The sequence below is a fragment of the Schistocerca serialis genome, chromosome 5, assembly GCF_023864345.2.
Source record: "Schistocerca serialis cubense isolate TAMUIC-IGC-003099 chromosome 5, iqSchSeri2.2, whole genome shotgun sequence".
NCBI lineage: Eukaryota > Metazoa > Arthropoda > Insecta > Orthoptera > Acrididae > Schistocerca > Schistocerca serialis.
Window position 1 is genome coordinate 437,076,092 of NC_064642.1, and position 24,697 is coordinate 437,100,788.

A 24,697-nucleotide genomic window follows, 5' to 3' on the forward strand; every position below is an offset into this window, starting at 1 on the left:
TGGCAACAGGAGGACGTGAGGTATCCAATGAGGAGCTCAGCGCAAGGCTACAGAACGTAGTTGAATTGCTTAGTCGACCAGTAACTCACAACAGTGCTACAGTGCTAGTGGTGTTGAAACAAAGCAGAGCAATTACAACGATAAACAAAGCGAGCATTGCATTGTATCTGAAACAACAGTTGCCGCAGTCGACATTTCGTCAGGAAGAAATTCAAGGAATTTAGCAGAGTGAGAAACAAGCGGCAGATGAACTATTAGGGACTTTCTACTGTGAGAGAAGTGAACATGAGGAGTACAATGTTAACGATACGTGCTTAACAAGTGAAAGTAACACAGAAACAGGTATCCAGCCATTTAGTTCATCATCCTTGTACGACAGAGAGTCATAAATCTCGTCTCCAGTGGAAATGGAAATGAGCGTTTGGCGTCATTGGCCGGGAGGCCCCTTACGGCGCAGGTCCGATCGCCTTGGTGCAGGTCTTATTACATTCGACGCCACATTGGGCGACCTGCTCGTCGGATGGGGATGAAAAGATGATGAAGACAATACCAGGTCCCTGAGCGGAGAAAATCCCCAACCTAGGCGGGAATCGAACCCGGGCCCCTTAGGACGGGAGTCCGTCACGCTGACCATTTAGCTACCTGGGCGGACCCGTCTACACTGAAACGTAGTAAGTGAGAACGGTGGTCCAAGGAGCGGGCACAAAGCATAACTACGTACGTGGAAGAACATCCGCAGCATAGGGATAATGCTGTTATGAACAGATTTCGAATACGACCGCAGCAATATGATCGTGTAGTGTATACGAGAAACTACGGATATACAAGGTAGGTCAAAGGGCACATGCACAAGGATTGGTGTTTGAACGTTTCAAGGATACTCGGTACAGTTTACAGCATGTTCATAATAGTGACCTGCTACGTTTTACACATCAAATTTCGTGGAACGTGGATTACAATGATTTCGAGGGAACAGTGGACTCTCGCATAACTTCAAGTAGTCTACAGAGCTGATAGATCTAAGATAACGAAATACCAAACAAAGCGTCAACTTGACGATGCACAGCAAACTGCGGAATCGGCCCAAAAATTTGTATATGAGGTAAACAAACATCCCGTCCTTTGGTAGGAAACTTTTTTTCAGTCCGACCATTCGGGATTTGATGAGTGAACGGAAACCTGCAAATTAGAGATACCAAGAGGGTTTTATCAAGATCAACTAACATCGATGTGTTAAAGCATTCCGATACAATAATGGGACTGTTAATCTGTATGGTAAATTGAATGGGAAAGTTGTGCTGTGAGATTTTTAGGTGCTCCGCCCCTTGCGAATTTTTCTCGTGAGCAAGAGTGTGAAAATCAGCGTAAGAAAACTACAGCTATGCTACGAGCCTTGCTTTTGGCCAATAGCTTGTCAAAAAAACTAGTTTAAATATCATCCCTTGTCTTCGTATAAAATTCATACTCTTTTAGAGCAAACTAACTCTCGTGAATAGAGTGTGACACTGCATTCATAATGCTTGGAACCACTGGACAAATTCAGCCTCTGGGAGTTGGTTCTTCGTCGGCCGCAGTGGCCGAGCAGTTCTAGGCGCTTCATTCTGGACCCGCGCTGCTGTTACGGTCGCAGGTTCGAATCCTGCTTCGGGCATGGATGTGTGTGAAGTCCTTAGGTTATTTAAAATCAAGTAGTTCTGAATCTAGGGGATTGATGACATCAGATGTTAAGTCCCATAGTGCTTAGAGCCATTTTAACCATTTTTGTTTGTTTTTCGCTGCTTATAAAACATATAATCGCACTATCTAGAGGTCTCGCATTTGGTTGCATGCCCTCACATTCCCTCACTTCCCATCAGCGCATTACGCCAGTATGATTCTGTACGCATTCAAAGAGTCGATAAACAGTTCAACGTCTAGCGCGGCTTGTACCTCCCAAGGAGTGCGCCTTTGGTCTTGATGGTGCGAACCTTTACGATCACTATGGCGTGCCACTTTTCATTCGATGTGCATGGCGCACTTTCGTTACATGTTTTAAACAATTCTTAAATAACGTTGATGTCCAATTTTTTGAAGTGTAGTACATGTCATGTAAGGTTGATCTCTGCACTTTCTGGACACGTCATTAGTAGCTAAGACTTTTCCTGTCATAATTGTTAACACAATACTTTCAAATGAGCCTTACTGGAGACTGAACTTGCGACCTCATGCTCAAGGTTTTTTACGTAGGTACTCGTATTATTAATCTCTTCGTTTTGCAATATAAGGGGTGATTAAAAAGTTTTCTTCTGAAGGCCGTACAGTCCAGAATCGGTATGCCAACCAGGCAAAATCATCGTGAGCACTGAGGCAATTATCCCACCGATGCCCTAGTTTGAAGATACCCGTTTGGTAAAATACCAAATCTTGCTGCGTGGAGAAATTCGTAACTGCCTCCTGTACATCCTCGTCCGTGAGGAATCATCGACTCTACAAGGTAGTTTTTAAGAGACCGAAGAGTGATAATCTCATTGGGAGAGACAGAGACTATGGCGCGTGTGCTTGAGTGACTCCCAATTGAGTTGGTGCAATTTCTCCGTTATCGTATTTGCGATATGGAGACGTGCAGTATCATGAAGGAGCAGCACCCCTTGTTGCAGTTTTCCCGAACATTTCGTCTTAATTGCATGCCGTAATTTCTTCAGCGTTGCGGAGTACTGTTTTCTAGTGACTGAGGGACCAGGGAGCATGATATTAATAACTAGTGGGCCTCGGTTATCAAAGAACAGTTCGTTCATCAGGTTTCCAGCAGATGGTTGGCTCTTGACCTTCTTGGGATAAGGGAACGATGGATGAAGCCTCTTCATCGTCGACGCTTTCGACGTCTTTTCGTAATGCTGGAAACGCCTATCGTCCTGTTTGAATGCAGCTGGTAATAACATCTCCGTAGCTCAGGTTACGGCATTTACCGCACTTGTGCCGGAAAGACACAAATCCCACACTAATCCATTGCCTATAGGTCGGTGCTTATATACTCGCATTATAGTCGCGCTACGTTGAATATATGCAGGAATAATGCCCTGCAATGAAAAGTTTCTAATCGTCCACCATATTTACGATCTCTGAAATGCTACTCTCATCGACTACTGGCTGACGCAAAAGAATACATTTCAGAGTATTGCCTGGATAAGCTGTTGCGTACTGTCCGATCCGTCTACTATGACCAACAGCATCACACCGAAGATGCAACACACACGAAATACCAAAATTGACATCAATACTCGTAGACATTCACTGGAAATTTTAATAATAAGTATAGAAACCAATGGGACAACGCAGGAAAATGTCGTTGTGGGTGGAGTGAAACTGAAATCTAACTAAGGACCTCAGAATCACTCTAATTGTAAATCATGGGAAACGCAAGAGAGATATGAGCAGGATACGGGGGAAAATAACGAAAATATTGAAACGTGGAATCGACAAATTGAGATGACAAACTACGAGGGTGATTCAAAACAAAACAGTAAACTATTTTTTGCAAAACATATTTTCACGTACAGATACAAACAAGATGTCATTTTTCAGCATAACTACCCTCCTTCTCTGTACACTACTCATACTCCTGCGCCAGCTTTCCAATTCCATCCCAATAAAATGTTTTCCGTTGTGCTCGCAACAAAAGTGCACCACTTTTTTAACCTCATCGTCACTTTCAAATAATCGTCCTCTGAGAGCGTCCTTAAGGATACCAAATACATGGTTATCCGAAGGAATCAGATCAGCGGTGTATGGGGGATACAATACGACCCGAAGCCTCAATCTCCGAATGACGGCAAGTGTAGCACCGGGCTTTATCTGGGCTCCCGTTGTCGTGAAGGGAAAGAACGCCTCTAGACAGAAGACTTCTGTGACGGCTCCGTATTGCTGGCTTTAGCTCATTCTCCAACAGGTTACAGTACTACGCACTGTTCACTATTTCAGTCCCTTGATAATACTGCACCAAAATTGGCCCATTCGTATCCCAGAAGAAGATGAAAAGGAGCTTTCGAGCACAGGGCTGAAACCTGAATTACTTCTTGTCTAGCGAACACGCGTGCCGCCATTCTGAAGTTTCTCTTTCGCTGGTCTATCGTGATGCACCTAGATTTCGCCTTCTGTGGCGATACGTGTCAAAGTCGTGTCGTTCAGCGTTATATCACGCCAGAAATGATGCCCGAAAACTCATCATCTGGTGTTCACCAGGGAGTATGCTAGAGACACATCATGCACACAAGAAACGGTACTTCAGAATCTCACTAATAATAGTATGAACGGGTCAAATATTTATGCTCAGTTCCGTATCTAAAGCCCTACAGAAATACACCGATTCTCACGAATCATGGAGTCAGGGCTTTCCACATCCTCGTCACTAACGGCCGTTGCTGGGACGACCAGAGCGTTGCTGATCTGTGACTGACGTACAGTCATGCTCAAAAGTATCCGAACGACCTGATTTGTATTTCGCCTGATTCGCATGCAACCCACAATAAGCAGCTGCGTAGCAGGTCCTCTAATCGCTCCTCGGTACAGTCGTTTGACTATTTAAAACGGCTCCAACAAGTCACTACTAGAAAACACTGCTCTGTATCGCAATAACTCAAGATGTGAAGTTATACCACGATACTACAAATATCAGGGAACACCTTATCACAGATAAGGTGTTCCCTGATATTACCTGAAATGTTACCACCCTCATTATTACGTCAGATATTGTAATGCACGTACTAAGTTCGTCGTATTCATGGTTTCCTCTTCAAAGTAACATACCGTACTTGATTTTAGACAGTAACAGTTAGCAATTATCAACTTTAAATTACATAACGTAACATTTTTAACGGACAGGAATTCCTACCCAGCATCTATTTTCCCTGGTAACGAACTAGGAGAGATGTTAAATAATGCTTCTTCACAAGTAACTTACTTGAAATGCCTTGAGGTGAAGCTTTAGGTTGGACAGGGATTCGAACCCAGAACCTAATCAGATCGTTATTGAAGCACAATCAACTGAGCATATTGGATTTTCTCGGCAGTAGCTAGATGTTTTAACTGAAATGACGAGATGAAACATTAATTTTTTCCTTCCCAGGACTCCAACCCGACACCTTTGCTGTTATATTCTAGAGAAAATGAACGTTAAATATGGGTTTATAACACCAGCAGCGACATGTGAGCATGTTTGAACTAGAAATAACACGACGAAGAGTTCAGTGCTGACTGGGAATCGAACCCCACACATATTGTTGTTGACTACACACAAAGAGACGTCAGCTACCGAATTTTTCTCCACCAGCATCCTTGAACTTACAGTGATCTAGCAAATAGTTCTGTGTCACACTGGGAGTCAAAAACGTCAGATATCGTTAATGTTGACAATGAATGAAAATACATTAAAATTCAAAATTATTCTCCACCAGCAAATAGGTTTTCTCATGCTAGAGTTTGATAATTAGTGCTGGGCCATGATTCGAACCCATTCACGAGCAATATGTGGAGATGTTGAAGAATCTGCAGTTTTGAACAAACAACAAATTGTAGTCGAGCTGTATTGTCTCGAAGGGATCAAATTCTGCATTGAGGGAGGTCTGAGTTGCATTCCCAGTTCAGAACCAATTTTATCGACATACAGAAGCTCAAATAAAATATAGAATAAGTGTCCTGTGACGCTACATAGAGTTTGTTTCGTCACTGGAAATAAATAACTAGAATAATAAAGGTTACTGGTGATAGAGTGTCTACATGTCGCCACATCTGACGTTATTGTGGTTCATCCTAATGTCTGCTTGGTAGAGAAGGAATATCTTGATTTATGTGAATTACATACAAACATGTCATTATACATTCTTCACTTCTCGTAGCCAGAAGAGTATAGAATCTGTCTCTCCCTATCAAAAACCATCAGCAGAAGCTGGAATCGAACCCAGACCATAAGCATACGAACCTATTATCAATCCAACAGTTCACCGAATCCTTTGCTCTGAACACCGTTGCACCGCACTGGATCAGAATTCTGACACACAGGCTCCCTGTAGTGGTTTGCAGCATGTTCAGCACATTCATTTACTTGGTTGACCGAACCGCCATGAACTAGCTGCCTCAGTTACCCAGTGCAAACATTCGACTCTATTCTGTAATCACTGAAATTAAATTACGTAACTGCCACCAACACAGAACTGCCATCAGTGTAGGATGCAGAAATTAAAATAGGAAATGTTCCTTCCCACTTGGGCTACTCTACTGCGCTATCTGTTTGTTGAAAACGTCATGCAGTGCAAAAGGAAAGCTCTAACTGTCTGTCTCTCAGAAGTCTATATCCGGTCATATGCATTATCTTTCAGCACTTTGGAATGCGGAAGTTGTGGAGAAATTGTTATTGACTTCTGTAGGTGCCGTAAGTATTTGCCAGCTTGTAGCTTAATGGGAAGTGTTGCACACCATAGGTAAAGTGGGGCGAGTTCGAGTACGTTCATTGCTACATTTTTTTAAAACGCAGTTTTGATTTCTGCTGAAGTTATCAACCTAATGGAACTTTGAACATAATTCCCTTCACTTCTCAATCCAAAACAGTCGCATGTGGAAAAAGGGCTAACTTTTGCGACATTTTGTTCTTTTCAGGTTTAATAGACGGCCAGGCAGCAGATGCATCTTGAAACTTTTGTATTATGTATGGGGAGAGCGCATCGTGCCAAATTACATCAGAAAAGTATTTTCTACATTAGCTGTCGTGTGGTAGGTGCATTTTATTCTTCTTCAAACAGTGTTTGACAGCTTTAACGCAGAACAAGTTTCTACATGCATAAACTGCATGTGCATTGTCGGACTGTTCTAGATAATACCAGAGAATTCGCATATATTGTTGATGATTAATTTCTCTCTGATGTTTACTATTGTTTTAACAGCACTAAAAGAAACCTTACGAAATAGTGCACTGAACTATAAAAAATGAAATAAAACTACCCATGATTACCTTACAACGAAAGTTTGTTTTAATAATTATAATAAAAGTGACTATCTGTACACAAGCGTGTCTCTATTGGCACGAATTACTCACATAGCTTTGTATTGAGTCTGTGTATTGGTATGCTGTATCATACCCAAGAGATATGCAAATGTGGCATTTCATAAATAAAGTTATTTATTCCTAGTAACCAAAATTGTTTGTCAGCAGCGGAAAGAGGCGTTACCTGTAGTGCAGCGTTGTAAGTTTTTCACCATAGCACTCTGAGCCGCTATTATTTTCTTGCGATTTCCTTATCGATGTTTGATCTGACTGCTTGCAGCTCTTTCACAGAAGGGATAAAAATGTTACTTCCAGCGAGACTGGAACCGCGAACCGTAACACACGCATAGTACGTAATCACAGAGCTAGGAAATACGTAAGTATTTTGTCTTCATCTTACGAGGCCAATAGAGGCTAGAACTCGTAAACAGTAATTTAAAGGACAAGATTAGTTGCGATTTCCACGTGCGACGACTTTCCTGTGCTGAAAACCGTTAATTTACAATAATTTATTAGACTTAAAGCGATAATAACTCAAATTATTCAATGGAAATGACAGGGAAAATCAAGTGAACTTTGAGGCTTAATTCCTTGCACACGAGGAAGTAACTCATCGATCACAGAGTTGCGTTGGTCAGACATCCCTGGGTAGTGACAACGATATTCATACGCTACTTTGGCGTTTCAGGAACATGATCGTACTCGTCAGTTCGCGATATCTGCGTGATGCATTGGCATCGCTTGGCTTCAGTCAGGCATTCGACCATGTCCATCACACTTTTTTGAAGACGGTCCTCCAATACATGATTTTTCCGTCTCATATAGTAACTGTGGTAACTCGCCTCTTGAGCGGCGCGACTCCAAGAATAGTCTTCAACAGACGCCTCGCCGCGCCTCTAAAGCTCGATCGCTCTGTCGGATAGGAGCGCCCACTTTCCACAATACTCTCAGGGGTTTATAGTCACACTGACGTATGTCTTATATGCTTGAGTTGGGATGAAGGCACAAGAAATTTTGCAACAGAAGAAACACTACCACTACAACCACCAAATTCACATTGTTAATAGTTGTGAGCCGGCCGGAGTGGCGAAGCGGTTCTGGGCGCTTCAGTCTGGAATCGAGCGACCGCTATGGTCGCGGGTTCGAATCCTGCCTCAGGCATGGGTGCCTAGATGTTTCGAACAAAACCATCAGCAGGGAAGGTTACGCTGACTCTCTTTTGGGACGAATTACATGCATTACATGCCTAGAGGGACCACTGTCACCACTGCATTATACAAAGATCTCCTAAAAATTCATCTGCGGCCTGCAATCAAATCAAAGCGACGTGGATTGCTGCGAGCAGGTGTCCTTTTGCAACATGGCAATGCAAGGCCCCACACTGCCAGTATAACAGTTGCAACAATCACAGACCTGCATTTTGAGTGTCTTCCTCATCCACCATACTCACCATACCTTGGCGCAAGTGATTTCCATATGTTGGACCACTCAAAGACGCAATGGGTGGAAAGAAGTTCCGTTCTCTTGAAGAGGTACACCACATGGTGCATGAGTGGTTGCGCGGACTACCAAAAGAATTTTTTTCTACAGGAATTTATGCACTTTGAAAGAGCTGGAGGTCTTGCATTGAGCGTGGGGGAGATTATGTTGAAAAGTGATACAGCTTTGTACCACTTCTGCACAATAAATAATATTTTAAAGAAATATTTAAGGTTTTCATTTGACTCACCCTCGTTGTACGGGCCGCGGTCGGTAACTGCAACCCCTGACAAGTGTGGTATCGAAATAACACAGGAATTGGACAGAAGTTGACTGGAAGTGTGTAGTGCGGCCGACGGGTCACGACTTTTTCCCTTTTACATATGTGGTGTTCACTGAGTGGTTTTCAATGCTCGTCTCTTCTCCTACGTTGGACTGAGCAACTGACACAGTTATCAGAGAGAATTCACGTAATCATGAAATATAGTCGCAAACTGTGAGTACATTACCACAAAAGTTGCGTGATTTACTGCTAAGAAATGATAATTTCTGTTCGACCGTGTCTCGAACACTGATTTCCCTCTCTTCACAATCGGTCGTTTTAACAGCTTCGGCTATCGGAGCACCCTTCCAGGACCGACCCAAAACTCGGCATGTCCAAGTATCAGCTTCTCATAGTGACCGCACAGCTATGTGGTTCCTGCACAGGGAGATAAATGTTTATTTTTCTCGTCAGCCTGCCTTGGCTGTGCGTCAGTGAAAAATACTAATAAAAAGGTGTTAGCATGTGGACGTAATGTGCTGTTCCAGTCTCTCCTGTACCTAAGGTCCATCACCGTTCCCTTTGGATCCCTACGTAATTCGGTGCTCTCCGATACACACAATCGAACAGCGGAGGAGTGGTACTCAAGCGTCAACTTTAGGTTACAATATCTCCGGATATAATTAATATTTTACAATGCAACAAACGGCACTGGTTACGTATTTGTCTATATGTTCGGATGTGCTAACAAAACTAACGGGGTTTCATTTAAAAAACGTAGGTTTGTGTGCATTTTTTTATGGTTTGTATTAACCAATTACAGTAGCCCCTATCCTCACGTTCGGTCTGCGGAATCGATTCGTCAGTATTTGATGTGGTTTACGAAATATATCCAGCGGTAATGTTAGGTGACTCACCCTGTATACTTATTAAATAGTAGTGATATGTATGCAGGCTCAAGAGCTTGAAAATACCTTTTAGCACGCTCTGAGCAACATTAACGCAATATCAACGCACGTGTTCAACCGACGTCATGAGCATCACACAAAAAAATCGTGAAGTACAACCTTTGTTCATTGACCTTTCCTTCAACTTACTTTGCCAAAATATAATGATGTGTAATAAGGTCCTGAATCTAAAATACTGAATACGACATTCACTGGGGTAAGTGACATCTGCAACTGAGACTAAAATTTTTGGGTTAAGTTTAAGTGAGAAATTTAAAACATATATGGAATCAGGTACGAGAACTCATTAAAAACAATAAATACTTTTTCCGAATTTTAGAATGTAAGATAACTGACTAGATTACAACCTTTTCAATTGATAGGCATTAAGTTCCCCCGCAACTAGTATTGCGGGGGTTAAGGGATGCTCACGCCAACTATTATGGAAAACTCGTTTAACTGGTTTGGAAGATGATGGGTTGCTTTGATGTCGTTCTTTCAGCAAGTCATAAATTAATTATGTAGTTGCATAACAGATTTTATGGTCCTAGAAAAACATGTCAGGCCTGTTTAAATACTGCAGAGTAGAATCCTCTGAAGAGTATTTTCTTCTCATCTTATGAAAACAAAAATATTTTGACTCGCTGGGCATGCTTTCTTACGATAAATTGCTTTAAACTAGGAGGATGCCTTCTACGGACGACTTCTTTCCCCTACTTTCTTGGATGTGTGCTTTTACTGTCCAAAGGACCAGGCACAGGTTTTTTTTTGAAAACTGGTGGATGCCATCATGTCCCCACGAGTAGGTACGGATAAAAATTCAGTTTAAACAGATACCCGGTTTTCTGTGTAAATCTTGAATGACTGTAGTGTCAGGTTCGCTAGTGATTGCTATGGATGTCTGTTCCGCCTCCATAGTGATCCCTCTACCAATCCCCCCCTCACCGCCCCCCACCCTCCCATACCGTCGCCCCCCCCCTCCTCCCCCCATCGTCTCAAGTCGCCACGTAGCGTACTTCGAGGTGGAAGTTTACCTTTTCTATTATGCTGGACGAACTGTGCGGTTCCGACGGTTAAGTCAAGATCCACACTCCTTGCAACACACAACTTTCCAACCTCGGAACGCATGGTGGTCGCTGAAACAGGCACTAAGCGTACTGTTACAAAAGGCTGGTGACGCGTACTAGTTCACAGCTCAGGACCTGAGCTACTCCCCTTTCGGTACAGCGCAGGAGGCCTAACGGCTTACGCAAAGCTACGGACATAGTGAACGCTGGGAACCTCTCCTCCCAGCACCACTCTAAAACGTATGCGTCTCCGCTGCGAGTGCTTTTAATTTACAGGATATCCATCACTGAGTAGTATTATTGGGTTAATAGTCTACTCCACGTAGATTTGACAACTTCAAGCCTTGGGGCTATACCTTGAATGTACTTCTCCTTCATCTACATTTACGTGACTACTCTACAATTCACAATTAAGTGCCTGGCAGAGGGTTCATCGAAACGCTTTCCCTGTGCAGTTCCGCTCTTGAAGAGCCACTGAAAACTTTCCCCGCGAGCTCTGAATTCCCTTATTTTATTACTATGATTAATTCTCCCTATTTATGTGGCCTTCAGATGAATATTTTCACATTCGATGCAGAAAGACGGCGATGGAAAATATCTCGCTGCAACGCAATCGGTCTTTGTCTTAACTCCCTTAACACGATCTGGACTGTTTGTTTCCCCGTCTGAAGAACTGATTTCTTTTTCTGTGTTTAATGCAATATCTCAACCCGACGTACGTCTCAAGATCCAACTTTTTTACATTAGGAAAAAAAAGTCCTACTGCAGTGAGCTGAATCAATAAAGACGAAGTTGTGTTTAGTAGTGAACTGTGGTGGTTATTAATAGCTATTCTAGTAAGAGAGTACACCCGAATTAATTATTAAAACTTGCACTTGCACAATGCTTCACCACAAGCAATGATAGGCTGTCTCGATGGAAAACAAGCGAAAGGTAGGCAGTTTGTCGGCATGTAATGGTTGTGAGAGAGAAGGTACGTACAGGGCTGGACATAAAAATAGAAACACAGCGATAAATGCATGCTTGGACATAAATGCAGGTGCTACCCGAACCTGCAGTTTGAGCTGTTGTACTGGACCATGAACGGCCCCTGTACAATATCCTTAGTTTGTTTCAAGTGTCCAGTAGCTGTCGCAACAGTATTCTTTATAGTGATGCGTGTACTATGTCGCAGCTAACTGAATTCGAAAGTGAGCAGGTTGTTGGCGCTCATATGGCGGGGTCTTCCATAACAAAGGTAGCCGAAGTCCTTGATATTTTAAGAACCACCTGCTAGGAAACAAGCACTGTGGCTGCATGGCAAGAGTGGCCACCGAATGACGTTCGTACTTGCCCGTCATCTGGCCAAGTGAAATGAGAGATTTATATAACATCACAATACTTTGTCACGTTATGTAAAATCATATAAATTTCCATATTTACAGTTTCAGCATGACCCACTGATTAGTTTCCACAAAAAAAAAAAGCCTTCTGCGAACTGAAAAGAGCAAATTATTATAGAAAGAATGTTGTTATTTTGAATTTAATTTTTACTTTATTTTAGAACATACTGCAGATGATGAAACTACCTCTTTAATTTTTTAAGTTATTAAGTAAAAACTGACTTTCGTATCAAAATTCGAAAATCGTGATTGATGAACTAGCTTTTAGAAGTAAGGCAGAATGATATAATTACAGTACTACGCACTTTAGAAGTAAAAATGTGGTTGTACCAGTTTACAAGGTAACTATAAAACCTTACAGGGACACAGATGGTAAAATAGAGTATCTGATATTTACTATAGTACATACATATATTATAGTATAGCTCACATAAACACTGGGAGAGTTGGTAGTCGTGAACTAACAACGTTATGTGAAATCTTGTATTCAGAAATGGTTCATTTAAGCACTGCTGCAAAAGTTTAAGGCGTTCTAAGTACACGTGTCCTATTTGCTGACAGGAGAAAAGGACCACCAAGTGGTCTATGGCAATGATTACATCGTCGTCATTCACTCGTGATGTAATTATCAACGATACGAGATGTGGCTTACTTCTGCCTGCCACCGCGTACGCTGAGCCTCGGGCAGCATTGAGGACGACTGACTTGGGTGTTTATCGATCGAATCAATATTTCGCATTTTTATGCAAAGGTAAAGAGGTGAACTTTCGTGGATTGATATTTTAGTGGAAATCCTGTGTTTTAATTTTCTTGTCTCGCATGTAGTATTTTAGAAAACGACGTAGTAAGTGACGTAGCTTAGTCACCATCTTTAAGGTGAGCAATTAAGCAATACTTGAAACTTGGAGGAGAGGTCGTCCAAGAACTGTATCGATTGCTGATTATCGTAGCAAAACTTTAGCTAATTTCAAACATATCACTTTGTGCTTGTGAACGTTTCTGAAAATGACGATTCGTTAAGACAATAGACCTTTATTTATCGCCGTCCCGAGACCTTCTGGTTACAAATAGTGAGTCTGAACATTTTGTTGCGGTTCCGCAAGCTGAATTGTGGATTTGTTGAGTGGAGAGATAATGGGCGGCAGGCTTCACGCCACCCGCACGAACTATTTTCAGGCTCTTGTAAATGGCCGTGGCATTTAAAATCGTACAAAAGCTTACTAAGTACAGCAAAAACAAACGTTACCTCATGAAACATTTCTTAACCTTCTACCGCACACGTCGTATCGACAATTTAAACCTCATAAGGGAAAATGGGAAAACACCATCCGCCAACTCACAAAGCGGCCGTACGTGTGTGTTCCGTAATCGTGATACAAGGCCATTGTGACGAAAAATACGGGGACGACAGCCGCAAAAGGCACCGCAGAACTGAATGTCGCACTTGCAAACCCTCTCACCGAAACAGTAACACGAAGGACGCTCCATAAGGAGTGAATTGCACGGAGAGCTGGAATTCCAAAACTACTCATCAGTGACGCAAATGCCCGTAAAAGAAAGTCGTGGTACCAAAGCCATCAAAGCTGGAGTACGGAGCAATAGAATTTGGTCGGAAGAGACTTGTTTCAAACTGTTCCTAGGCGAGTTTACCTCCAAAGAGTAAAACGTGAGCGGGTGGGGGGGAGGAGGAGGGGACGTGTTAGGTGGTAATGATTTGATCATATTAACATATTAAATGAAGTTCCTGTATGATTCCACAATGACTGCGAATATGTTGTCGATAAAGCTGCTTACATCGCTTACGAAAATTTCTTTCTCTATTATGACGTTTCACCTACAGCCATCATGAGATATCAGAAAGCTTAGAACGCCTAAAATAAGGCTTTGTGTCAGTGGATTACATCTAGCTCTTAATACTGACACAGAACCGTGTAAGTTCTAAGTTTTTTTAATATTTGATGAAGGCAAAAGCACAGATAATCTCTCCTTATTTTCGGGACGTATGACGAGCGACCGGCAGGTTGGCATCTCACCAGTGTCCAGAGCGTTCATGTGATTCAAATGGCTCTAAGCACTATGGGATTTAATATCTTAGGTCATAGTTCCCCTAGACTTAGAACTACTTAAACCTAACTAAACTAAGGACATCACGCCCATCCATGCCCGAGGCAGGATTGGATCCTACGACCGTAGCAGCAGCGCGGTTCCGGACGGAAGCGCCTAGAATCTCTCGGCCACAGCGGCCGGCTGTCCAGAGCGTCTCCACACACTTCTGTGTCAGTTGTCCTCATAGTGTAGATGATATCGCATGGGACGGCTCAGCATTCAGCTCGGGTTGGATCCTTATTACCATCCAATATTCAGTTTTTGTATCGCTTTCTTGTTTGGTTTTAAAAACCAAACGAAGCACACATTTGCCGACATAGTCTCCGGCATTCAGCTTTACATTGCGCTCGCAACAGCCTGACTGGCTAACTTCAATGCCAGTTAACTCGTAATTGGGGCGCCGTAATGATTTTTTTCGTAACAAGTATCTCTCAGCACAGCCTACCCTGCAATACCTTTACAAGATTTTGAGACTGTTTCTGACCACACGCTATTTAGCAGTGTCACGACAGTGTTGGTTGAAATACATGTCCTACATCCATATTTGCTCCAGTAGTCTTCGCATTTCCTAAAATGAAAATGCATTCTTTCGTTTTCGTACAGGAATGTAACTCCACCTGTTTCACGCCGTGGTCGTTGACGCAGTATAGACGTGTCATTTACTCCAACTGAACTCACGTGGCAACTCCCTGTCTATCGGCGTTTCTGAATATCCTGACGCTATTCGTGCATTTGCTGGAAAGTGGAACTGGTAGAGCACTTGCTTCGGCATGCGATAAAATTTCTGAACCCAATGAATGTTCGTAAAACAACTCAGAAATTCTGTTATCTGATAAATTATACGGTTAGCATTACGTAACGACGTCCCGTCACGAGAGGAACAGAGAAAAGAATTTAGGGAAGTGACTCACCGTTCCCGGAAACGCACGATGGCTTTTGCGAACTCCGTCGCTACTCTTTGCGCTTCTTGTAGGTCAGAAAAATTCATGGATAGAAATAACGTAACGTTCAGATACAGATAGTGTGACTTAACTACTTACAATCAACAGTGTAAACCAAATAGATGAGATACTCAATGTGCAGAATGCCAACAGACCTGCTGTAAGCCATTTACATAACTTGCAGCAACAAGAAACAACTAGGAACTGAATCAATTATTAAATGGTAAATGCAAACTTACTAATAAATGTAGTGAATCCACAGGTAGAATCGTACTACAGAGACAAAATAGTTCAAATGGCTCTGAGCACTGTGGGGCTTAACATCTGAGGTCATCAGTCCCCTAGAACTCAGAACTACTTAAACCTAACTAACCTAAGGACATCACACACATACATGCCCGAGGCAGGATTCGAACCTGCGACCGTAGCGGTCGCGCGGTCCACAAAGACGAAACTCACGGTCGAAAGTAAGGAAAATATTACAGGAGTAAACTTAGTCATAGATCAAAGAACAATAGAGAGGGTAAATTAATATGGATACCTTGAATAATAGTATATGAAAATTGGGGGACCTCGCATTCTCATCGAGAAAGCAAAAAGTGTGTTTCGGAAAATGCTCTCTTCAAAACTCATAACCTAACTCTAAGAAAAAAAGTCAGACTTTTGCGCTGCTATGTATATCGTGTCCTGCTATATGGGGTAGTGACATGTACCTTAAACAAAAATATGGGCAAGAAGATCGAGGACTTTGAATTGTGGCTCTATACGCGGATCCTGAGAAGACCTAGGACCCAAAGAGTGTCAAACGAAAAATTTTTGAGAAGAATGAACACATCACCTAAATTAATCATGATAGTAAAATGCCGAAAGTTTCGATATCTAGGACATACCATGCGTAAGAAAAATACATATGATTTGCTACAAAAAGTACTTAAAGGGAAAATTAACAGCAGAAGAGGTTCTGGAAGGAAACGAATTTCTAGGTTCGACAGCCTTAGATGCTGGTTAAACGTGTCTGCAACAGAACTGTTATCCAAAGACTGGAAAGTTGCGCAGATCACACTAATATTCAAGAAAGGTAGTAGGAGTAATCCACTTAATTACAAGCCCACATCATTAACGTCGATATGTAACAGGATTTTGGAACATATATAGTGTTCGAACGTTGTGAATTACCTCGAAGAAAACGGTCTATTGACACACAGTCAAATGGGGTTAGAAAACATCGTTCTTGTGAAACACAGCTAGATCTTTATTCGCATGAAATGTTAAGTGCTATTGACAAGGGATTTTAGATCGATTCCGTATTTCGTAGGGCTTTTGACACTGTACCACACAAGCGGCTTTTAGTGAAATTGCGTGCTTATGGAATATCGTCTAAGTTACTTGACTCAGTTTCTCATTTCCTGTCACAGAGGTCACAGTCCGTAGTAATTTACGGAAAGTCATTGAGTAAAACGGAAGTGATTTCTGTTGTTCCCCAAGATTGTGTTATAGGCCCTGTGCTGTTCCTTATCTATAGAAACGATTTGGGAGACTATCTGAGCAGAGTTCTTAGGATATTTGCAGATTATTCTGTCGTTTATCGTTTAGTAAGGTCATCAGAATATCAAAACATCTTGCAAAACGATTTAGAGAAGATATCTAAATGTTTCAAAAATTGGCAGTTGAACCTAAATAACGAAAAGTATTAGATCATCCACATGAGTGCCAAAAGGAATTAGTTAAAGTTTGGTTACGCGATAAATCAGTCAAATCTAAAGGCCGTAAATTCAACTAAATACTTAAACCTGAATTGGAAGGAACACATACAAAATGTTGTGGGGAACGCTAACCAAAGGCTACATTTTATTGGCAGGACTCTTACAAAATTTAATACATCTACTAAGGAGACTGCCTACACTACGCTTGTCCGTCCTCTTTTAGAAAATTGCTGCGCGGTGTGGGATCCTTACAAGATAGGACTGACGAATTACATCGAAAAAGTTCAAAGAAGGGCAGCACCTTTTGTATTATCGCGAAATTTGGGAGAGAGTGTCACTGAAATGATACAGCATTTGGGTCGGACATCATTAAAAGAAAGACGTTTTTCGTTGCGACAGAATCTTCTCACGAAATTCTGATCACAAACTTTCTCCTCCGAATGCTAAAATATTTCGTTGACACCGACCTACACAGGGAGAAACGATCACCACGATAAAATAAGGGAAATCAGAAATCGCACAGAAAGATACAGATGTTCGTTCTTTCCGCGCGCTGTACGATATTGGAATAATAGAGAACTGTGAAGGTGGTTCGTCGATGAACCCTTTGCCAGACACTTAAGTGTCATTTGCAGAGAATCCATGTTGATTTAGATGTATATTCCGTATTGCAACCAACGAGAGAAGAATAGCCATCGTGAACGCCATCGTCTGAACCGGATATGCACCGAAAGAGGAATAACTAGGTCTCATCAGTAATTTCAAAGATTTCGTCTTCCTTTTCAATTTTTCTTTGGCTTTTCACAGTGTGAATTTTGTAAATACAATGTACCTAACATTTTTTCAAACAATGGAATTCTTCCATCTTGTCACTGCCTGTTTCCTTATGTTCTTCATTTTCTTATGTTTATTTACCTGTTCAACATAGGCTGTTGAGTTCTTATTCTCAGAAAATATTTAAAAGCATTCTCGGTTTAGCCTGTTGTTAGCCATTCAGCAAAACTGCAAAGGGAAAATCAACCATCTTGTCACGCCACTTCATTTTCTTATGTGTTTCGGTGTACAATGACACAGAATCAGAAATTATGAACTTCTACTGTCAGAGGACATAATATCTGCCGTACAGTTATCCTTTTCAGTACAAAATTATTCAAAACACAATTTATTACAAGTCATTTACTCATGCTTACGCACCATAATTTCATTAGTGTACTATAATTTTTTAAGAGAAGAGGAAAAAGAAAATTCTCGTTTAAAGTCACAATAGTGAAGACGGCATTGGAGAGAGAGCACAAAACCCGACTGTACAGACACGGGGCTAGAAAATCTGAGGTCATTCCATTTCCAATAGAACTATCTCGGCATATGCCTTTTGGACTCTACATCTACATATGCATCTACATTTTTTCTCCGCTAGCCACCCAACGGTGTGTGGTGGAGGGTACTTTACGTGCCACTGTCATTACCTCCCTTTACTGTTCCAGTCGCTTATGGTTCGCGGGAAGAACGACTGTCGGAAAGCCTCCGTGCGCACTCGAATCTCTCTAATTTAATTTACGGACAGTATAAATCTGTATGCCCGGATGTGGGCAAACGTCTCCGAACTGTTCGTGCAGATGGTTGTTGTCTTGCAAACGTCCCCATCATGGCTGCACGATCTTTTACAGCCATGCGGATAAGATGCCTGTCATATCGACTGCTAGTGATACCAGGCCGGTGGGATCCAGCACGGCGTTCCGCATTACCCTCCTGAACCCACCGATTCCATATTCTGCTAACAGTCATTGGATCTCGACCAACGCGAGCAGCAATGTCGCGATACGATAAACAGCAATCGCGTTAGGCCACAATCCGACCTTTATCAAAGTCGGAAACGTGATGTACGCATTTCTCCTCCTTACACGAGGCATCACAACAGCGTTTCACAGGGCAACGGCGGTCAACTGATATTTGTGTATGAAAAATCGGTTGGAACCTTTCCTTATGTCAGCACGTTGTAGGTGTCGCTACCGGTGCCAACCTTGTGTGAATTCTCTGAAAAGCTAATCATTTGCAAATCACAGCATCTTCTTCCTGTAGCACATCATCTTCGTGGTGTAGCAATTTTAAAGGCCAGGAGTGTATATATAAATTTAATTAGACCCTATAAAGCGGATTGCAGGACATATTTTAGCTGTAATTGTGAAGAATGAAAGGTGAATGAATAATTATAGTACCTGTACCTACTGTTTCCATTGACGCAATAGAACACTTTATTTTATCCTTCCAGTCTGGTGCTTCTTCTCATTATCATCTACTTGATGCAGAGTTTTTCGTTTCTTATCTGGGTCGTATAGTTCTTTAAAATCAACTTCATATATTGGGAAAACTTCCACTCGAAATTTGTGCACAGTACTCAGAAATTGGGAGTGTGGAGGGTAGCCATGTATGGAAGTGATAAATGGACGATAAATAGTTTAGACAAGAAGAGAATAGAAGCTTTCGAAATGTGGTGCTACAGAAGAATGCTGAAGATTAGATGGGTAGATCACATAACTAATGAGGAGGTATTGAATAGAATTGGGGAGAAGAGGAGCTTGTGGCACAACTTGACTAGAAGAAGGGATCGGTTGGTAGGACATGTTCTGAGACATCGAGGTATCACCAATTTAGTATTGGAGGGCATCGTGGAAGGTAAAAATCGTAGAGGGAGACCAAGAGATGAATACACTAAGCAGATTCAGAAGGATGTAGGCTGCAGTAGGTACTGGGAGATGAAGAAGCTGGCACAGGATAGAATAGCATGGAGAGCTGCATCAAACCAGTCTCAGGACTGAAGACCACAACAACAGCATCTCAGAAATTAGAGGCAGTATTATTCAAAAAGTTTGTTTTGCTTCCTTACCGTAGTGTGTTATCTGGTTTCGCAGTTTTCGCTTAATATCCGCACTAGTTTGCAGGAGGCGAAGTACAAAATAAGACAAGCCAGATCGCTTGACATACACGTATAATAAGATGCCAGGGACAATAAACTGTCACAAGCATGTCAGCAGACAGAAGACCGGTGTGGAAGGGGACCGTATTCGCAGGAGACGTCTGCTGCCCCAGGGGAGGCACGGCAAGACACGCACGGCGAAGTCCGCACGCCTCTCAGGGAACGCAGCAGTACCACGGACGTGGCGGCACAGACAAGTAATCTGGTGGCAGGTAATCCGCAGGAAGCTATTGTTTAATATCAGCCCTGTGGACGTGTCGTGGGGCAGGTGGGGCGAGGGGGGGGGGGGAGGTGATGGCGCCTGACAGCCTCCTCCCCTTCCTGAGTAACGACGCCTTCAGCTGGCGCCGTCGTAAAGAAGAAAAGTTTTGATTGGATGGGAAATTACAGGCAGCGCCTCTGTGGCTTTGCAGGAGGGCCCTGCTCGGAGATTTCTTTCCACTTTACGCGTTCGGGTTCTACGATTGTGGTGCTTAATCCTATCTACGTCTCGTGATTTCAACCGCTGTTACTAACAGGTAATCAGATATAAGGGGAATGAACCATTAATTTGTACAGAATGTTATTATTTAAAAAAAAAATGAAAATCGCGGATGTGTTGTGCTTAGTGAAACCTGACTTCAGATTGAAACATTCTCCTCGTAAGTACAAACGTACCGGGTGATCAAAAAGTCAGTATAAATTTGAAAACTGAATAAATCACGAAATAATGTAGATAGAGAGGTACAAATTGACACACGTGCTTGGAATGACATGGGGTTTTATTAGAACAAAAAAAAATGCAAAAGTACAAAATGTCCGACAGATGGCGCTTCATCTGATCAGAATAGCAATAATTAGCATAACAAAGTAAGAGAAAGCAAAGGTGATGTTCTTTACAGGAAATGCTAAATATGTCCACCATCATTCCTCAACAATAGCTGTAGTCGAAGAATAATGTTGTGAACAGCACTGTAAAGCATGTCCGGAGTTATGGTGGCATTGGCGTCGAATGTTGTCTTTCAGCATTCCTAGAGATGTCGGTCGATCACGATACACTTGCAGCTTCAGGTAACCCCAAAGCCAATAATCGAACGGGCTGACGTCTGGGGACCTGGGAGGACAAGCATGACGAAAGTGGCGACTGACCACACGATCTTCACCAAACGACGCTCGCAAGAGATCTTTCACGCGCCTGGCAATACTTTTTTTTTGTTCTAATAAAACCCCATGTCATTCCAAGCATGTGTCAATTTTTACCTCTCTATCTACATTATTCCGTGGTTTATTAAGTTTTCAAATTTATACTGAGTTTTTGATAACCCGGTATTTCAAACACAATCTTTTCAATTTAAATCCTAATTACTGACATTAAATTTCAACTACGACCCATGGTTGGGTATTTGAAACATGCGTGACAGGGAACCGGAAAATTTTCCTGCTAATGATGGGCGCCTAACACGTTAGTATGAGCCCAGATGGAAACGTTAAATAGGCCTCACAGATCACTTGACCTCAACGTTCCGGATTTTTCTGTCGGGGTTCATCCCATATGTGATGCGATTAGAACTCATGTCGATATTGTTTCTGAACTGCAGCGGTGAATTGTACAGTCTTTTCAAGATCCACAAAATGATCTATAAAATGATTCAAATGGCTCTGAGCACCATGGGACTTAACTTCCGAGGTGATCAGTCACCTAGAACTTAGAACTACTTAAACATAACTAACCTAAGGACATCACACACATCCATGCCCGAGGAAGGATTCGAACCTGCGACCGTAGCGGCTGCGCGGTTCCAGACTGAAGCACAAAATGATCTCAGGATGTTTCAAGTAACTCGTAACTAACTAGAGTAACGAGTGCATTGGTCCATCCAGATGCAAGGACGACGCCGGTAACACGTCTTTCAGCTCGTAGGAGTTCACAGTTCATTACAACATGTGCCATGCTGAAGTAGTATTGTATTGCTCGCTAATGTAGGCTAAGAGTCATATTTGAGCCCAGTAAACGAAAAGTTTACATTTCACTTTGATTTGTACTGTCTACAAAAAAGTTTCAAATTGAAGTAGGAGCAGCTCGTAAGTATATATTCGCAATTGTCTCCCAAATGGTTCTTCTGGTGACCAATGTATAATGGAACGTTTATTCTTCTATCATCTTATTACTTCACTGGTATTAATAGTACGGTATCAATTACCATACATCCTGCATAAGTAGTAATCAAATGTTGCGGTAAATGACTTCAGTATGGAATTGATCGCTTTGAGATCCAATACAGATTTTCACTAATTCTGCTTCTTTGCACATTTATGAAATAAACAGAAAAACGAAGTTTTACCTGCGACACAGATTCCACAGAAAGGAAAATAGTGACTGCAGAAAACTAACAGCTTCAGTTTGATTGGAGAAATAGCATGGTTTTCACTCTCGTCTACATAATAATAATGGCATCTTGGATATTCGGGAATCCAGCCGGATGTTCGCGTCGTTCTCGCACGATATTTCAACAGCGTGCCTCGCTGTCTTCTTCAGGTGCCGGGCGCCGACGGCAGTGGGAACATCCGCGACTGCAGGGTTCCGTTGAAGCCGAGTCTGACGGGCGCAGACCACAGATGGAACACTCGACTCGGCGCGGACCGATTAGGGAACGCCCAGCTCCTCCCAGGCATAAATACTGGACTCGATCGACCCAGGACCAGTCTCAGGTAGCACCTGAAGAAGACAGCGAGGCACGCTGTTGAAATACCGTGCGAGAACGACGCGAACATCCGGCTGGATTCCCGAATATCCAAGATGTCAACAGATCGCGGGGAAAGCATGAAGAATTACAATAATAATGGCGTTTGGCCTAGGACCTACTGAAAGACTTTCAATTGGACGCCGCTTCAGTGCCTTCTGTGTCTCTGAGCCAACAGAACTCAGTGCAGCCAGACAGCCTCCCGTCCAAGTGCTAAGATTTTCAGCTTCAATAAATGGATGGGAACTGTCGTTTCCAACTTCACAAGATCCTTAACTTCATCCAAGTGACAGCCTGCGATTGAATCAAAAGAGCAGAAACAATTATTTACGAAGTGCAAAAAAAAAAAAAAAAAAAAAGTGTATGGCTGCGAGCCGTGTGGCTCGATCAGCGATATTCCCGCCGCCGGTATGGGTCATCTTTCCGGTGGTGTGAGCAGAGCGCGCGGTGGCGCCACCTACCGGGCCGATCGGGGAGCGTGGAGTAAGCTCTAGCAAGTAGCGAGGATTTTGTTTTGAACGCCTACCAGTAACGTCGTTTGCCAAGTCTGGCAGGCAGTACAGGTGCCGTGCGAGGCAGCAGGAAAAGCACATCTAAAAGGTGGTGTTTACCCGGGTGTCGGTGCCGTAGGAAACTTGGCCGGCGTGGAAGCAGTCACGTTACTGCGAAGCCGTTGGTGTATTTCGCTTGCTACATGTCTCCCGGCACGGGGATCTGCGGCGGCTGGCTTCGTCGAACGAGCAAGAGGGTAAGGGCCTTGCTTGTTCTGTAAATTGTGTCCAGAATTGACTACTGGGTTCTGTGCTGTTTACTTAATTTTCTTGTCAGACCGTTGCTATTCCTATTGAGTCTGTATTTGTTGTTTAATTTCAACTTGCTTAGTTACGCAATATTCTAGTGAGTGCTGTAGGAGATGTGTTGATCAACGTTTACTAGGGCCTGGAGTGCTGATACATTCTGTTTGTAGATCGCTACTGACCGTGTTTAACCGTCATTGAAAACAGTTTGTCTGGTCCTTGTCTAACTGCCACCTGGTTATTGTATTTACAAGTATATCACACAACGGAGTTAAGCTGGCCTATTGCTATATATATATATATATATATATATATATATATATACATGGATAAAATTTGTCCTGGATACATTTTGCTGCGAATTGCAATAACATTATTGTTACGTTTCTATCTGAAGTGATAGTCTGCCTGAGACACACGTGTCTAATTATAAATGAGTAGTTTAATAAATTCTTACAAGTTACTGAGAGGCCAGTTGTCACTAGGTGTTTAAATAGTTTGAAACTGATTGTATTAATGAAAGAACAAGAATTTCTGCAACGACAGTACGTGGATATGCTAATTCTGATTTAATCACAAATTTAAGTGAGGCTATTTGCTTTAAGTCGCCTTGTGTTTTGCGCCGTGAGGAGGGGGGTGGGGGGTGGGGGGTGGAGGGTGGAGGGCGGTCTCGGTATACCGTTAGCCTGCACACTAGTTACTTGTATTTGATTTCGTTTTATTGGGGCTTCGCTCGAGGCTTAATGTATAATTGGCTTTACGCACATAAGATAATGAACATGAGCTAAGCAGTACAAATCTATTAATAGGTTCATTAATTCTACAGAAAATTTGCTGCAATCAATTTTTGTTTTTTTGGTTGCTTAAGGCCGATGTCAGTCTGTTGTAGATAGCCACTAGTTGTGGAATTTTTCGTGCCCATTCGTGAGCGTATAGTATTTAATAGATACGGATTAAGGATAAGGAAGGAACTTTATTTAATTTCTATAATAATGAGTCAGATCACCAACGAGTGCGATCTTTTTACAGTTGTCAACACCTTTCGCCCACGCTGAGACAGATATTCATTTATTTTACGATGATTCCTGGTCCTGAGAACCAAAGGCATTGTCGACATGTAATACGATGAACCCTTATTTCTGTTGTGAAATTCACAAGTAGGCGTTCGCGTCTTACAGTTTTTAAAGCAATAGACAACATTTCTATTACTACCAAGGATTACATAGGCGCCCAAGTCATCTTGCATGCGCCATCAGTGATCTGTGGTGGAATTTTGGCTTTACTCTCGCTAGCATGGATACGAATGA

The 24,697-nt window shown here is 42.3% G+C and overlaps 1 protein-coding gene across 1 annotated transcript in view; it reads right to left on the reverse strand.

Annotated features, from left to right (window-relative positions):
* LOC126481984 (nephrin-like) overlaps positions 1-24,697 on the reverse strand; it is a 460,432-nt gene that overhangs the window by 171,785 nt on the left and 263,950 nt on the right. The window lies entirely within an intron of this gene.